General features: G+C 45.1%; 1 pseudogene; it reads right to left on the bottom strand.

The window, feature by feature from the left end:
* Nucleotides 1–7,720: 7,720 nt before the first annotated feature.
* Nucleotides 7,721–9,445, bottom strand: LOC116557706 (annotated as a pseudogene).
* Between the last annotated feature and the right edge of the window lie 9,187 nt (nt 9,446–18,632).

Genomic DNA, 18,632 nt, shown 5'->3' with positions numbered 1-18,632 from the left:
CCACCATGCCCAGCTAATTTTTTGTAGTTTTAGTAGAGACGGGGTTTCACCATGTTGACCAGGACGGTCTCGATCTCTTGACCTCGGGATCCACCCGCCTCGGCCTCCCAAAGTGCTGGGATTACAGGCTTGAGCCACCGCGCCCGGCCTAGATTTATTTTCTATTATACAAATTACCATGGGCAACAACAAATTTTTGAGATGTTAATACGATTCAACACAGGTCATCAATTTCCCAGCCTTCTTTTTTTTTTTTTTTTTTTTTTTTTTCTTTTTCTAATTTTTGTCAGGTTTTTTGTTGTTTTTTGTTTTGTTTTGTTTTATCATACTTTCAGCTCTGGCGTACATGTGCACATCCTGCAGGGTTGTTGCATAGGTACTCACATGCCATGGTGGCTACAGCAGTTTCCTTACTGCATTCCAGCCTCCACAACTGCTTTCTTGCAAATTTTTCAAGCTTTGGAAATAGTTCCCTTGCTGCTTTTCCAGCCTCTGTTTGCCACCCAGTCCTAAAGACAATGCCTCATATATTTTAGGTTTTTAGTTCAGCAGGAACCCACTTATAAGGTTTCAAGTTATCTATCAATCAGCTCTTTTTGCATAACAAGCCACCTCAAAATTTAGTGGTTTTAAACAACAGTCATTTTTGTTCAGCTCAGAATTTTGTGGATCCACAATTTGGGCTGGATTTAGCCAGTAGGTTCATCTGCTCATGTGGGCTGGGCTCACTCATACTTCTATGGCCAGTTGTTTGGTGGTCAGCTGGATGACTTGCTTCCAATGCTTGCCTGGCTGGTCCTTGGGGCATAGAGACAATTGAGCCCTACATCTATCATTGAATGACAAGCCAACAAAGGCTTCTTCACATGGCAGCCATGGCAAGGGTCCCTAGAGCAATAAGAGAAAGCCTGAATGCACAAGTGCTGTTCACATTTCTGCTTACATCATATTTGCTAATGTCCTATTGACAATAAGGATTACAACATGCTTCCTTGATTCATCCTTTTCTTTTTCTCAGCCTATTTATTTCCTTTTTTCTTCTTTCAGCTTTAGAGGTTAGATTGACAAATAAAAATTGTATGTATTCAAGTAAAACGTTAGTATTAATTATAGTCACTATGCTATATATTGGGTTTCTAGAACTAATTCACCTTTTCACTGTCAATGTGTACCTTTTGACCAGTGTCTCCCATTTCCCCCACTTCTCTCCCCTGGAAACCATTGTTGTGCTTTGTGTCTCTGAGATTTTTTAGATTCCACATATTAGTGAAATCATGCAATATTTGTCCTTCTGTGCCTAGCTTATTTCATTTAGGGTAATGTCCTCCAGGTTTATCCATGTTGTTGCATATGACAGGGTTTTTTTCCTTTTTAAGGCTGAATTATATTCCATCATATATATATGTAAATATGTACATATATATATATCACATTTTAAAAATCCATTCATCCTCGGCTGGGCACGGTGGCTCACACCTATAATCCCAGCACTTTGGGAGGCCAAAGTGGGTAGATTTTAAAAATCCATTCATCCATTGGTGGATACTTGCTTTATTTCCATATTTTGGCTATTATAAATAATGCTGCAGTGAACATGGGAGTGCAGATATCTCTTTGATACAGTGATTTTATTTCCTGTGATTATATATCCAAAGATAGAAGTGCTGGCTCATATAATAATTATATTTTTAATTTTTTGAGGAACCTCCGCACTGTTTTCCATGTGACTGCACTAATTTACATTCTCACAACAGTGGATAAGGGTTCCCTTTCTCCACATCCTCGCCAGCACTTATCCTTTGACTTTTTGATAGTAGCCATCCTAACAAGTTTGAGGCAATATCTCACTGTGGTTTTGATTTGTATTTCCCTGATAATTAGAGATATTGAGCACTTTTTATGTACCTGTTAGCCATTTGTCTTTTTCAGAAAAACATCAATTGCCCACTTTTTTTAATTTTTCAATATTTTTTTTTTTTTGAGACAGGGTCTCACTCTGTCACCCAGGCTGAAGGGCAGTGGTGTGATCATGGCTCACTGCAGTCTTGACTTCCCAGGCTCCAGGGATCTTTCCACCTAAGCCTCCCAAGTAGCTGGGACCACAAGTGTGCACCACCATGACCGGCTAATTTTTGTGTTTTTGTAGAAATGGGATTTCACCATGTTTCCCAGGCTGGTCTTTGCCCATTTTAAAATTCGGTTATTTGAGTGTTTTTGCCACTGAGTTTTATGAGTTCTTGGATATTAATCCCTTATCAGATCTATGGTTTGCAAATACATTCTCCTATTCTGTGAATTGTCATGTCACTTTGTTGACTGGGTCTTTTTCTGCTTAGAAACTTTTAGTTCAATGTAGTCCCATTTGTTTATTTTCGGTTTTGTTGCCTGCTTTTGGTATCATATCCAAAAAATCACTGCCAAGACCACTGGAGGTTTTCCCCTATGTTTTAAGGATCTTACATTTTGAGGTCTTACATCTATACCTTTAGTGCATTTATAGTTGCTTTTTGGTATATAGTGTGAGATAAGGATCTGATTCCATTGTTTTTGGTTTATTTGGTTTGGTTTGTTTTTGCAAATGGATATCCAGTTTTCCCAAAACCGTTTATTGAAGAGACTGTCCTCTCTCCATTATATATTCTTGCCACCTTTGTCAAAGATTAGCTGATCACTATGCGTGTGTTTATTCCTGAACTTTCTATCCTGTTCCATTGATCTATACGTCTGTTTTTATGCCAGTGCCAAACTATTTGATTACTATAGCTTTGCAATATGATTTGAAATCAGAAAGTGTGAAGCCACTGGCTTTGTTTTTGCTCAAGACTACTTTAGCTATTTGGTGTCTTTTGTGGCTTTATACCAATTTTAAGATTATTTTTTCTATTTCTGTAAAAAAAACGCCATTGGAATTCTGATGAGATTGCACTGAATCTGTACATCACTTGAGCAGTATGAACATTTTGACAATACTGATTCTCTTATGAATTTCTCTGTTATTATTATATTTGTCTCTTCTTGGATAAATACAAGAACTTCAGAACCTTTTAAATCTATTCCCTCTCCTGATTTATAGGCCATCGTTGTAATATATTTTAATTCCATATATATTTCAAATTGAATAAGTTCTATTATTATGATGTCAATATTTATTTAGATTTATCCACTAGTTATCATTTTCATTGTTCTTTATTCCTTCTTACATCTCTGAGCTTCTGGAAAAATACCCGTTGCTTTGTTTCAGGTTCTGTGGTAACACATTCTCTGAAGTTTACTTGTTTGTTTTTTGCTTTTTTTTTTTTTTAAAGATGGGGTTTCACCATGATGTCCAGGCTGGTCTTGAACTCCTGACCTCAGGTGATCCACCCACCTCAGCCTACCAAAGTGCTAGGATTATAGGCATGAGCTACCGCACCCGGCTACTTGTTTGTTTTTTAAGTTTTACTGAGCTATGGTTGACATATAATAAACAGCTAATATGTAGTGTTTGATGTGTTTTGACACATGTACACACCTGTGAAGCTACCACTGCACTCAAGATAATAAACATATCCATCATCTCCAAAGCTTCCTCATACCCCTTTGTGATCTGTTTCTCCCTTTATTGCTGAGTAGCAGTCTATCATAAATATGCCACAGGGTTTTGCTTTTAATCCGTTCACTTGTTTGTGGTCATCTGAATTTCTTTCAGTTTTAAGCTATCATAAACAAAGCAGTGGTGAACATTTATGCCCAGATTTTTGTATGCACATAGGCTTTCATTTCCCTTGGCTAAATATCTAGGAGTGAAATAGGGCTGAATTACATTCTAAGTGTATGCATAAAGTTTTAAGAAACACCACAGCTGCTTTCCAAAGTGGTTGTGCCATTTTACACCGCCCACAAACTTTGAGAGTTCCAGTTGCTCCACATTCTCACCAATACTTTCTAATTTTAGCCATTCTAAGAGGTGTGGTGGTGATCTCATTGACATTTTAATTTACATTTCCTTAATAACCAAGGATGTTGAAAATCTCTTCATGTGTTTATTAGTTATCTGTATATTCTTTGGTGAAATATACACCCAGTTTTCTACCCAAATTTTTATTGTTTGTTTTGTTACCACTGAGCTGATTTTTTGTTTTGTTTGGCTTTTTTCAGAAATGAGGTCTTGGTATGTTGCCCAGGCTGGACTGGAACTCCTGGCTAAAGTGATCCTTCCACCTCAGTCCACATAGCTGGGGACTGCAGGTGCACACCATGCCTGACTTGTTACTATTGAGTTTTGAGAGTTCATTAAGCAGTCTAGCTACAGGCTTTTATCAGATATATGATTTACAAATGTTTCTCCCAGTCTGGCTTCATTTTTCATTTGCATAACAGTATATTTTGAAGGCCAGAAATTTTTTTGGTAAGGTTTAATTTATCAATATGTTGTTTTGGGTCATATTTTCTTTTTTTTTTTAAAGATGGGGTTTCACCATGATGGCCAGGCTGGTCTTGAACTCCTGACCTCAGGTGATCCACCCACCTCGGCCTTCCAAAGTGCTAGGATTACAGGTGTGAGCCACAGCGCCCAGCCTTGGGTCATATTTTCTTACTTCTTTGCATGCTTAGTAAATTTTGCTTGGATGCCAGACATCTTCAGTAAATAATGTCACTTTATACTAAGCTTTAAATCAAGTCGTATAATCCTCCAACATTATTCTTCTTTTTCTTTTTTTTTTTTTTTTTTTTTTTTTTGAGACGGAGTTTCGCTCTTGTTGCCCAGGCTGGAGTGCAATGGCGCGATCTCGGCTCACCACAACCTCCGCCTCCTGGGTTCAGGCAATTCTCCTGCCTCAGCCTCCTGAGTAGCTGGGATTACAGGCACACGCCACCATGCCCAGCTAATTTTTTGTAGTTTTAGTAGAAACGGGGTTTCACCATGTTGACCAGGATGGTCTCGATCTCTTGACCTCGTGATCCACCCGCCTCTGCCTCCCAAAGTGCTGGGATTACAGGCGTGAGCCACCGCGCCCGGCCTATTCTTCTTTTTCAAAATTATTTGAACTATTCCAGTTATGTTACACTTACATACGGAGTTTAGAATCAGCTGATAGTCTCCAAGTTTGGCTATAAAAATAAAGGTACTATGAACAATCATATACAGGTTTTTGTGTGGACATGTTACAGTAGGTAGCTAGTCAGACAGGAGCAGGGCAGGAGAGGGCTTCCCCCACCACACACACACCATGAATGTCAGGCATCCATCAAGTGCTGAGCAGGCAGTCTCCAGCTGTCTCTCTAAAGTAATTATTGGTCACAGCCTGCACCAGAGAAAGGCAGTTTCCCGAAAGATAGAAAAAAACCTGAAACTGGTGATCAGCAGCTTCCTAATAAGATCTCCAGAGCTGGGCCAGTGGGCTCAGGCATGCGCATTAAGAGGCAAAATGGCAGCATTTAACTCCAGGAATGCTAGACTGGTAAGGGAAGAATGCCTCAAGTGAGGATGCTACAACTCCAGAAAATAGGCTGCGCATGTGCTCCCTCCCAAGCGAGCGCAGGCCACTACACATGCCTGCAGCCCAACCCAGGGGAAGAATCAGGAAAAAAGCGATGCAAGACCCTGAAAGTATGTCAATGTATACAACAGAGTCAAAGATCAAACAGTGCACTGGATCTCTCTAGTAGCCCGCTTGGCCCTTTTCCAAGTGTACTTTACTTTCTTTCATTCTTATTCTAAAGCTGCTAGTAACCTTTCACTCCTGCTGTAAAACTTGCCTCAGTCTCTCCTTCCTTATGCCCCTCTATTGAATTCTTTCTTCTGAGGAGGCAAGAACTGAGGTTGTTGCAGGCCTGTACAGATTCGCGGTTGGTATTCACGGTTGGTAACATACTTTGGTGCAGTGTGACTCGGATACATTCCGTTGCTAACAGGCTTAAGTTTTTATTTCTCTGGGATAAATGCCCAGAAGTCCTATTTCTGGGTCATATGGTAAATATATATATATATATATATATATATTTTTTTTTTTTTTTTTTCTTAACTGATCAAATATTTTAGAGACTGGTATATAATTTCACATTCCCATCAGCCATATATAAGAGATCCAGTTTCTCTGCATCCTCACCAGGATTTAATATTGTCACTTATTTGCATCTGAGCTGTTCTGATAGATGTGTAGTAATTTCTCATTGTGGCCTTAAATTGCATTTCCCTGAGGCCAGTGCTATTGAACATCTTTTCATGTGCTTTTTTTCTATCTGCACATCTTTTTCAGTGAAATGTCTCTTCATGTCTTTTGCTCATTTTCTAATTAAATTGTTGACTTATTTTACTATTACGGCGTGAGGGTTTTAGAATATATATTATAGATATTAGTCCCATATGTAGTTTGCAAATATTTTCTCTCAGTCTGTGGCCTGTTATTTTTGTTTGTTTGTTTGTTTCTATGTTTTTAACAGGGTCTTTTGCAGAGCAATTTTTTTTTATTTTGATGGAGTCCAATTTGTTAACCATTTCTTATATGAATCATGCTTTCAGTGTCATATCTAAGAACTTCTGACCAAGCAAGTAGAATCTCAAACTAGAATACATTCCTGTCTTAAATCAGACCAACAAAACTGGTATAGATTCAAGTATGAGTGAGTGAAATCATGAGAACCAAAAATCCAGAATTAACTGTCATCATCATCAATTAATGTTTGTTTTCCATGGACCATGCATTGTTGTAAGCAATGCAATACTTCAGAAATGATCTCTCCCTTTTTTAGAATGTAAGCTTCTTTGCAAGAAAAAAAAAAAAAAAACACTGCCGAAATCTTTGGGAGACAAAAACCAGAAAACCAAAGCAAAAAATGAAACAATGTATGAACTGAGTACATAACAGGCTCAGAAAAACAGTCATGAAAGATATTGCCCAAGAAAAGGAGGAGAATAAAGGAAAGTGTTGCTTCTTTATAGTTGGGGACACAGAGGAAGGAGTCGTAGATAGAAAAAAGCCACAAAATAGCATTTTGATCTGGTTTGATCTTGATCAATATCAAAAAAAATGATAAGGTGCAGAAAAGTTTAGTTAACACATGGATTTGTAAAAAGGAAGGACAAAGTTGCAGATGGCTTGAAACTAGGTAAGGAGCAAAGAAAATTCATTTCAAGGGGCTGAGACCCTGCAAACCGACGATCTTAGGGAATCTAAGTAAAGTCATTGCCTGTAATTGTGAACTTGACAGCTGTGTATGGAATATTATTATATTCATAGGGATGGCAATTTCAGATACATTCCACATTGTCCTCACAATGATTCTTTCCATAAAAATTCTTGTCCCTAATTGATAGGTAATGAAACTGGGGCCAAAAATCACATCATAAGAGTGGCACAATTGGGGCTGAAATGCTGGATCTTAATGCATTTTTCCAGAACACATCTGCGTCTTCCCAGATAGGGAGGTGGAGTGATGAAGAGATACAAAGACACCTTTCAGGGTAGCAGGGACTGGAGGGCTGCTGACAGACACAGAGAAGATGAAAGTGCACTAGGCCACGAATCAGAATTAGATCCTGCCCCAACTCTGCAGCTTACTAGCTGTGTGACCTTGGGGAAAGCTACTCTCCTGCCTTGAGCTTCTTATAGAGGGCAGGGGGCAGGAAAAAAATAAAATTCTTTATTGATAAACAACTTACAATTAAATAGAGAGGTGCATTTGTTGGGGAATAAAAACTAGGGCAGAGGCTCAGTCTCTCTCCATTTCCACCCCGGCACTAGGCCTCAGCCCTCTGATTGAACACTTTGGATGATGAGGCCTTGATGGACAGCCCAGGCTTTTTTGGGCCCCTGGGGGCCTCTGTCTTCCTGGTCAGGTGTGCAGGCACCACCTTGGACCCACTGCCCCTAGCAGGAGAAACTGCCTTGGTGTTTGGCCCCGGGCAGCTGCCTGTTTCAGGGCCTTGGCCTTGGCCACCACCTTTCTGGTGGAGGAAGCAGCACCATTCTTGACCTTGCTGGCTGTGGGTTTTGAACTCTTACTCCCAGCTTTGGATTTTCTGTGGGCCTCAGCGTCTCCTTAGCTGCTCCTGCGGCCTTTGGCCTTTGACTTCCTGCTAAGCCCATTGGCATGGGAAGGGGCCTACATGGCTTTGGCTTTGTGGAGGGGTCTTCCTAGCCTTCCCCAGCTTTGCCTTGGTGTCCCCAGCCCCACTGCCTTGCTGGGGAAGGCCTTCTTGGCTGTACCTAATTTGGGGGGAGACGTTTGCATCTCTGCTGGCTTCTTGGTTGCCTTTTTCATCTTGTACGAGTTGGGAGGGTCCTTCTCTGCTTCACCTGGTTTCTTGGGGCCCTTTACCCTGGCCTTACCAGCTCTCCTGTGGGCCATCCGAGGGGGGCCATCTTCCTAGACTGGATTTTCCTCTCGGACTTGGGAACTAATTTGAAGTTGCTGGTAGCACCCCCTACCAACCCCCGGCCTCGGAGTTGAGGGACCTGGCAAGGAGGCTGAGGTACCCGAGGAGGCTGAGCCACAAGCTGGTTGCCAGGGCCTGCTTCAGGAGGTACTTGAAGTGGAAGATGTCCCCAGGAGAGCCAGTCCTTCCAGTCCTTCCAGACAGAGTGTCTGTGTCCCAGCCTGCTAGGCTGGAATAGAGGAGTTCAGAAGAGGAGGCTTGGCCTGTTCTGGGGATTCAGAAGCCAGCCGCCTTCCCTAGCCCAGACCCTGGGCCCGATTCAGGGTAACAGGTGCTGGAGGGTAGACAGATAGCATGCTAACTGCTGACAGAGACAGAGAAGCTGAAAGAGAAATTGGCCATGAATTGGAACTAGATCCTGCCCCAGCTCTGCAGCTTACTAGCTGTATGACCTTGGGGAAAGTCACTTTCCTGCTTTTGGCCTTGGTTTCCTAGTAAAATGAGGGGGTTGGAACAGATGACCTTTGCTGTAACTTCACATTCTAACAATCTATGATTCTGGCTATGATTTGGAAACTCAAAGAGGGATTCTGGGAAAGCCTATGAAAGACTACAATGTCCTTCTTTTTTCTCTTTTTTTTTTTTTTTTTTTGAGACAGAGTCTTGCTCTGTTGCCCAGACTGGAATGCAATGGTGCCATCTCGGCTCACTACAAACTTTGCCTCCCAGGTTCAAGCGATTCTCCTGCCTCAGCCTCCCGAGTAGCTAGGATTACAGGTGTGCACCACCATGACCAGCTAATTTTTGTATTTTTAGTAGAGATGTCATGTTGGCCAGGCTGGTCTTGAACTCCTGACCTCAGGTGATCTGCCCACATTGGCCTCCTAAAGTGCTGGGATTACAGGTGTGAGCCACCGCACCCAGCCCAATGCTCTGTTTATAGAAGAAATACAGATATTTCGTTATTTCTGCTGGTTTACCCAACATTCCTTTCATCTGCTCCTTTGAGGGGGCGCTGTCCTTCCCACAGTCCATAGGATTCTGTTGGGGCTGCCAATCACAGTGTGGGGCCCCAGCCCTGGCCATACTGATTGGCCCAAGACTTGCACACAGGACCCAAGAAAACCAATCAGAATCTTTCCCTGAATGTGTATGTGTGGATACAAGGAGAAAAAGAGAACTCACTTCTCAGTTGCAGAACTGATACAAACCTGGAGATGTGTGCTCCCTACCCTCCTCCCTGCCATTCCCTCCCTCCTGGTGTAGACACGTCTTCATCTTTCCCTCTCATTGTGGAGGCTCATCTAGGGCAGAAGAGAAAAGTGGAGGCAGGAGCAGGTAGGAAGTAGGGAGGTCGGGCACTGGCCTTATGGCTGGAACGTGTCAAATGCCAGCTCCCTTCGGGGCCTCTTAGGACATGTGCCTCTAAATTCCCCGTATTTGGAGGGGTTGTTCATTTCCTGTGGCTGTCTTCACCAATTAGCACAAGCTTGGTGGCATAAAACGGCAGGCATCTATTCTCTCACAGTCCTGGAGGCCAGGAGTCTGAAATCCCTATCACTGGGCCAAATTCAAAGGTGTGAGCAGGGCGGAGTGTTCTCCAGAGGCTGAAGGGGAGAGTCTGTCTCGTGCCTCTTCTAGCTTCTGGAGGGGGCTCGACTTGTGACCACATCACTCCAATCTCTGCCTCTGTGCTCACATTGCCCTCCTCCTCTGTGTCAAATATCCCTCTGCCTCCCTCCTTCTTGAAGAATATTTCCATGGCATTTAGGGCCTACTCAAATAATCCAGGATAATCTTCTCATCACAAAAATCTTAATCACATCTGTAAGACCCTATTTGTTTTGTGGTTATGTTTTTTGTTTTGTTTTTAGACGGAGTTTTCCTCTTGTTACTCAGGCTGAAGTGTAACGGTACCATCTCGGCTCACCAGAACCTCTGCTCCTAGGTTTGAGCAATTCTGCTGCTTCAGCCTCCCAAGTAGCTGGGATTACAGGTGTGCGCCACCACACCTGGATAATTTTTGTATTTTTAGTGGAGACCGGGTTTTACCCTATTGACCAGGCTGATCTTGAACTCCTGACCTCAGGTGACCCACCCGCCTCAGCCTCCCAAAGTTCTGGGATTACAGGTGTGAGCCACTGCACCCAGGCTGACCCTGTTGTTAAATAAGATAATATTTACAGCACCCAGAGATTAGTCCCAGATATCTTAGGTGGCCATTAATCAGCCCATTACAGGGTATAAACTAGCCTGAGTTCCATTTCTATTATTTACTACAGAAAGAGTTGTAACACAATGTTTATTAAAAATAGAGAAGTATCAGATATAAGAAAATAAAATCCAACCCAACTCAATTATTCAACTAATTTTTTTTTTTTTTTTTTTGAGACAGCGTCTTGCTCTGTTAACCAGGCTAGAGTGCAGTGGCTCTATCTTGGCTCACTGCAATCTCCGCCTCCCAGGTTCAAACAATTCTGCTGCCTCAGCCTCCCAATTAGCTGGGACTACAAGGCACGTGCCACTACGCCTGGCTAATTTTCTGTATTTTTAGTAGAGACGGGGTTTCACCATACTAACCAGGATGGTCTGACTCTCCTGACCTTATGATCCACCTGCTGGGCCTCCCAAAGTGGGAGCCACGGTGCCTGGCCCATTCAACTCTTAAACGAATATCTAATGGACAGCGGGATGGAACAAGGTGCTTGTTAACAGAGAGGAACAAAATTGGCCTGACTTCTTGCCCCAGGATCTTACAGTCTGCAGAAAGAAATTCTCCTGCCTCCCCTCTCCCCCTGCCCTCCCCTCCCCTCCCCTAGCTTTCCTTTTCCTTCCCAGTGGGGGCTGTGAATGTGATTAATTTCCAGTATTTACAAGGTCTAAAAATCAGTTTTTAAAAAAACAGCTCCAGCCAGGCACAGTGGCTCATGTCTGTAATCCCAGCACTTTGGGAGACGAAGGCAGGTGGATCACAGGTTAGGAGTTTGAAACAAGCCTGGCCAGCATGGTGAAACCCCATCTCCAGTAAAAATGCAAAGATTAGCCAGGCATGGTGGCGGATGCCTGTAGTCCCAGCTGCTCCAGAGGCTGAGGCACAAGAATTGCTTGAACCCAGGAGGCAGAGATTGCAGTGAGCTGAGATCGTGCCACTGCACTCTAGCCTGGGCAACAGAGTGAGACTCCATATTAAAAACAAACAAAAAAAACCCAGTTCTGGCCAGGCGTAGTGCCTCGTGCCTGTAATCCTAGCACGTTGGGAGCCTGGGGCAGGAGGATCCCTTGAGCCCAGGAGTTCAAGGCCAGCATCCTGGGCAACATACAGAGAACCTGTCTCTATTTTTTAAAATAAAATAAAATAAAAACCAATGCCCAGAAACACACACAAGTTTCCCTTCCCCTTTAAATTGATGCACTTTGGGGCCAGGTGTGGTGGCTCACGCCTGTAATCCCAGCACTTTGGGAGGCCAAGGTGGGCAGACCACAAGGTCAGGAGATCAAGACCATCCTGGCTAACACAGTGAAACCCCATCTCAAAAATAAAAATAAATCGATGCACTTCTGGAGAAGCCATCCCATGTGGGAAGGAAGGCCTTACAAATCAGCGTGTGAGACCCCACTGGGAGCACACACAGAGGTACCACGTGCGGGCCCTACTCTGCAGCCCTGCCCTGGGAGAGCCTGTGGGGTTTGGTGTCACTGTTGTTGTTCATTTGCTTTTCAGTGCTTTGGTAAATTGTGCCCCGTACACATGTCTGAGTATACAAAGACAGTCCCCAACCTGCATCCTCAAGTGGTAGGGCCAACAAACAATTGGGCTTTTGATTTAACAAGTTGGGTCCCCAGGCTGAGAGCCAGTGTTTAATCACTCAGGGCAAGAAGAAAGATTTTTTTTTTTTTTTTCTGAGCTGGAGTGTCGCTCTGTCGCCCCAGCTGGAGTGCAGTGGCATGATCTCAGCTCACTGCAACATCTCTGTCCCAGGTTCAAATGATTCTCCTGCCTCAACCTCCCCAGTAGCTGTGACTACAGGCAGGTGCCACCACACCCAGCTACTTTTTTGTACTTTTAGAAGAAATGGGGTTTCACTGTGTTAGCCAGGATGGTCTTGAACTCCTGACCTCATGATCCACCCCCCTCAGCCTCCCAAAGTGCTGGGATTACAGGCATGAGCCACTGCGCCTGGCCACAAAGAAAGATTTTAAAAGCCACAAAGGCAGAAAGAGGGAAACAGTGGAAACTTGTGACTGGCACCTGAAGAGAAACTGAGGCAGGAATGATGACATTTGAAGGAGATTCTAGGAATTTACCATGAGGTATGTGACACGGACCTTCTTCCTCATCTCCTGATGAAAGCTAGGCAAGTACCCACTCCCTGCAGGTGCTCTTGGAGCTGGGCCATCAGATCAGATGAAGAAGTGAGAACAGCCTCGTAGAGGATGCAGGGCAAGCCCCGAGGCAGGGGAGTAAAGGTCAGCCAAGTCCAGGCTGCAGAGCCACATGGCAGTGGCAGCAGCGAGACACCCGCTCTGGTTCACCTGCCTGCGCTGGGCTGGACGGTGAGATGACCACCTTCCTCTTTCAGCCACACTGCCCAGAGCGAGCTCACACCCTCACTGTTTCTCACCTGGAACATTTTAGCAGCCCTTCACCTGTCCACCCCCACACACCAACATGATCTGCCTGAATCACAAATCTGATCCCATTTCTCCTTGATGATAACCTTTGATGTCTCCCCACGTGCCAGTCTTTCCTGTGTATCGAAGGCCCAGTGACAAGGCTCTGTCCCAGTTCCCATCCTCAGGGTTTCTTCCCTGCTCACCTCTGCTCAGCGACACAGGGGCAGCCCTTGACAACCTTCATGCCCTTACACACGCCCTTCCCCTTTTGCTGCCTCAGGAACTCTTATTCATGTCCCATCTTAAATGCCTAACGCCTGGACCTCCCTAGCAACTTTATGCACTCCCTTCTCTGGGCTCCCAAAGTACATCAAACCTATGTGGATTCTTGTAAAGGGAACAGGTGAAGTCTCTGAGTACTTCCCACTCAACAGGAACTCAGCTAAGCCTTTTCATGCATTAGCCCATTGAATCCGCAACCCTAAGAGATCAAGCTCACTGTTAATTTACGTATAAATGAGGAGACCGAGGCCCAGAGAAGTTACACACCTTGCCCAGGGGACACAGCTAGAGCAGCCGACCTGGGATTTAAGGCCCCTCACATTGGAACTGGGCAGCTTCACTTCAAAATACATTTTCGTAGCTTCTGGCCGGGTGTGATGGCTCACGCCTGTAATCTCAGCACTTTGGGAGGCTGAGGTGGGCAGATCACGAGGTCAGCAGTTGAGACCAGCTTGACCAACATGGTGAAATCCCGTCTCTACTAAGAATACAGAAATTACCTGGGCATGGTGGCACGTGCCTGTAATTCCAGATGCTCAGGAGGCTGAGGAAGGAGAATTGCTTGAATCTGGGAGGTGGAGGTTGCCATGGCTGAGTTTGCACTGCTGCACTCCAGCCTGGGCAACAAAATGAGACTCCATCTCAAAAAAAAAAAACAAAAAAAAAAAGAATTACATATTTCCCCATTCATCTTTCTTCCCTAGTTTCAAGACATAACCTTGAAGCAAATGGGAGAAGCCCTTTCCCTTAACCTTAAATTAGACTCCACGCCCCTGCCTTTCCCACCACATAATCTCTTCATGTGTATCTGACTATATGCTAGTATCTAACTATGTGCTTACTTAGAAGTTCCAGGGGCTAATCTTGTGACAGACCAAGCCTGGAGACCCAGCTGCAAAATGCCAGCGATTACCTCCAGGCAGCTACTCAACAAGCCAGCCATTGTTGAGAGGATGCCAACCCAGGTTCCAGGTGACTGAGACCCAAGACAGCTACCAAAACAAGACACACAGACTTTGTACTCAACACAAATCCTGCCTGCCTCCCAGATTGAGTCTCACTCTGCCACCCGGGCTGGAGTACAGTGGCATGATCTCTGCTCACTGCCAATCTCCACGTACAGGGTTCAAGTGATTCCCCTGCCTCAGCCTCTCAAGTAGCTGGGATTACAGGCGCATGCACTACGTCTAGCTAATTTTTTGTATTTTTAGTAGAGATGATGTTTCAACATGTTGGTCAGGCTGGTCTCAAACTCCTGACCTCATGATTTGCATGCCCCGGCCTCCTAAAAGTGCTGGGATTACAGTCGTGAGCCACCACGCCCGGCCAAGTTTCCCTTTTTAAGCTCTTGCTTTCTTTCCAGAAATTCAAAGTGGTTACTTTGGGTATGAATCTGGTCATTTCTCCAATTGTCAGTTTTGATAAATGAAGTCACTTTCTTTCTACTGTACCTCACTCTTGTTACTGAGCTTTGCAAACAGCCAGCGATCAGATCTGTATTCCATTACAAAACCATCCCATTAGGTGCCTTGAAGTACGTCCCATGTGTGCCTTAAATGTGTCCACATCAGTAGCTCCCAAACCTGTTTAGCCTCAGGGTGACCTGTGGGCCCCATTCAGATGGAGGGAACCAGAAGCTCTTGGGATAAGGTCCAGAGTCTGTCACTTCTGAAAGCTGTTCATGTGAGACAGAGGCTCAGCCAGGCTTAGGGTGACCGACTATCCTAGTTTGTCTGGGACTGTGGAGTTTCCTGGGAGATAGCAAAGCCCTTGGCAAACTGGAACGAGCTGATCACCCAGGTAGGAAGTTCAGGCGTGAGCGTCAGTCTCCTCTCAGAACCCTTCAGCTCCCTGTGGCTGGGAACCCTTCAGCACCCAGTACAGTGTCTGACACATACGAGGCGCTCAGGAAGTGGAGAGAACCGTGACTTTTGCCTGGAGCTCAACAAACTTGACAGTTTTCTTCAGCTCTAGCCTCAACTGGAAAATAGTGTTCAGGGGCCTTGAACATGGGGTACAGGTCAGAGAGTCTGCGGGCACAGCCCTGATCTTGCTCCGCACCACCCCACACCCCTCATCCTCAGAAACCAGCCTGGATTAGGGATGACCCGGCAGCTGGGGTCAGCTGGCAGGCAGCAGGGCAGGGTGCTGCTCCCCAGAGACCTGTAAGAGAGCCCTGCTCTTCCCAGCCATCCCTGAGCCATGTGCACTCCCAAGGAGCCTCAGAGAGTGGGCAATGTCCATGAAGGCTGATCACCTAGCATTCACCAAGGTGTTCATACAGATGGGGAAATGATTCCCCTCGAAGATGATTTGTATATGTTGTTTATAAAAGAATGACATGACATCTGTGCCCAATGAATATGCTGCAGATATATTTTCCCAGGTGGTCCTTGGTCTCTGGACTCTGTGTGGTACTTTTTCCCACAGTGATGTTTTTTTTTGTTTGTTTTGTTTTTTTTTTTTTGAGATGGAGTTTTGTTCTTGTTGCCCAGCCTGGAGGGCAATGGCGCAATCTTGGCTCACCCAACCTCTGCCTTCCAGATTCAAGCGATTCTCCTGCCTCAGCCTCCCAAGTAGCTGGAATTACAGGCATGTGCCACTACACCCTGCTAATTTTTTGTATTTTTAGTAGAAATAGGATTTCTCCATGTTGGTCAGGCTGGTCTTAAACTCCCGACCTCAGGTGATCCACCTGCCTCAGCCTCCCAAAGTGCTGGGATTACAGGCATGAGCCACCGCTTCTGGCCAGATGTTTAAAATATTTTATGAGTCATGTACTATCGATCTCCTTTCTTTGGGGTTTTGTAGCCCACTGAGAAAGCTTCCCCAACTTTTTTATTTCTTCTAGAACTTTCACAAAAGTTTTTGGGTACAAAAGGTAGGTTAGGGATCTAGTAGCTCTTTCCCCGCAGTTAGGCCCAAACAGGAGAGATGACTTCTCCAAAGTCACAGAGTGGGTCTGGTGTCTGCTGGGATGAGGATGCCCCATTCAGAGCTCATCGTCTTGTCACTCTCCAGGTCTGCACAAAGATCTCTTCTTTAACCAGTCTCTTCAGAAGTCCTCAAAAGAATAACTGTTTTCACAACTTGCTTTCATGTATCCTTTCTGTTTTTGTTTTGTTTTGTTTTTGAGACAGAGTTTTGCTCTTGTTGCCCAGGCTGGAGTGCAACGTGCCATCTTAGCTCACTGTAACCTCTGCCTCCGAGGTTCAAGCGACTCTCCTGCCTCAGCCTGCCAAGTAGCTGGGATTACAGGCATGCACCACCAGGCCCAGCTAACTTTTTGTATTTTTAGTACAGACGGAGTTTCTCCATGTTGGTCAGGCTGGTCTCGAACTCCTGACCTCAGGTGATCCACCCACCTTGGCCTCCCAAAGTGCTGGGATTACAACAGGTGTGAGCCACTGCACCTGGCCCATGTATCCTTTCTTGAGTTACAGTAATTCGTGCTTGGGGCTTTCATCATACTTACTCTGAGACTGTGTTCATCTTTGAGGCACCTACCTACCCACAATACCCTGTGCAGTGCTCTGTATACCATTAATATTTGGGAATTAGACTGAGATGTATGCTCCCAGCTGGCAGTGTGAAGGCCCTTGAATTTCCTAAGTGCAGAGGCAAGGGGTTTGGTGGGCTAAGTGAGCGCAGGCCCCTCTGCAACCTAAGATCTCATGTCATGGCAGGGACTGGGGGACCCAGTCAAGTGTGCCCTTGGTGCTCCCCTCCCTTCTCACGCTGGACGGTACGAAGCAGCTGCCAGGCTCACAGGACATGGGATGTGATCTATGGAGGAACACAGAGAAGGGAGTAGATGGGAAGGGAAACAGCTCCTGTGCCTGACCTTGGGCCTTCTCCCATCAGCCCCCCGCTTAGGCGTATTTCTTGGATCACAAGGACCAGAATGGCAGAAACTGAAGAAAAGCAATTGATATGGTTTGGCTTTGTGTCCCCACCCAAATCTCATGTCAAATTGCAGTACCCAAAGATGGGGAAGGGACCTGGTGGGAGGTGATTGGATCGTGGGAGTAGATTTCTTCCTTGCTGTTCTCTGACAGTGAGTGAGTTCTCACAAGATCTAGTTGTATAAAAGTGTGTGGCACCTCCCCCTTCACTCTCTCTCTCCGCCAGCCATGTGAAGACTATGCCTGCTTCCCCTTCACCTTCCGCCATGATTGTACGTTTTCTAAGGCCTCCCCAGCCATGCTTCCTGTACAGCCTGTGGAACTGTGAGTCAATTCAACCTCTTCTCGTCCAGGTGTGGTGGCTCACGCCTGTAATCCCAGCACTGTGGAAGGCCGAGGCGGGTGGATCACGAGGTCAGGGGATCAAGACCATTCTGGCTAACACAGTGAAATCCTGTCTCTACTGAAAATACAAAAAATTAGCTGGGCTTTGTGGCTCGTGCCTGTAGTCCCAGCTACTTGGGAGGCTGAGGCAGGATAATCATTTGAACCCAGGAGGTAGAGGTTGCAGCAAGCCTAGATCACACCACTGCACTCCAACCTGGATGACAGAGCAAGATTCTGTCTCAAAAACAAAACAAAACCAAAAAAAACCCTTCTCTTTATAAATTACTCAGTCTTATGTAGTTCTTTGTAGCAGTGTGAGAATGGACTAACACAGCAGTAGAGCTGAATAAGGAAAGGGCTCTTTCCATTTTGCAAGCCTTTAGAAACTAGAATCTGCCTTGTCCTTTTGGGTGTAAACTTGAAATTCTAAGCCCCCCATTGACTGGATGGATCCTCTTGTGGCCAAGGGGACCCCATTAAAACCTTAAAACTGACTTCCGGGCCATGACGGGACAGAAGGTCAGACACACCTTGTTATACCCCCTCCTTCTTGTGGTTCAGACACAACAACTGACCAGCCTTAATGTTAAAACAGAGATTTTAAAACTGACACAACAAATGCTTTGTGCCAATAAAATATCAAATTATAAACAGACTCTGAGGCCCTGCCAGGCAAGGGTTAAGTCACCCACTCCTACACTTAAAGAATAAACTATGTCCCAACTGCCACAAGGTTTTTCTTTCTCTCTAGCAGCTAAACTAGAGCACTGTCCTCAAGATTAGCAATATTAAAACAATTGCAGGCTGCGTGCGGTGGCTCATGCCCTGTAATCCCAGCGCTTTGGGAGGCCGAGACGGGCAGATCATGAGGTCGGGAGTTTGAGACCAGCCTGATAAACATGGTGAAACCCTGTCTCTGCTAAAAATAAAAAAATCAGCTAGGCGTGGTGGTATACGCCTGTAATCCCAGCTACTCAGGAGGCTGAGACAGCAGAATTGCTTGAACCCGGGAGGTGGAGGTCGCGGTGAGCTGAGATCGTGCCACTGCACTCCAGCCTGGGCGACAGAGCAAGACTCCATCTCAA

This window comes from Sapajus apella, unplaced genomic scaffold (assembly GCF_009761245.1).
Source record: "Sapajus apella isolate SASKATOON/1434 unplaced genomic scaffold, GSC_monkey_1.0 scaffold20, whole genome shotgun sequence".
NCBI classification, from domain to species: Eukaryota; Metazoa; Chordata; class Mammalia; order Primates; family Cebidae; genus Sapajus; species Sapajus apella.
The sequence above is the reverse complement of the archived record's forward strand: the minus strand, read 5'-3'. Positions and strand labels throughout refer to the sequence as shown.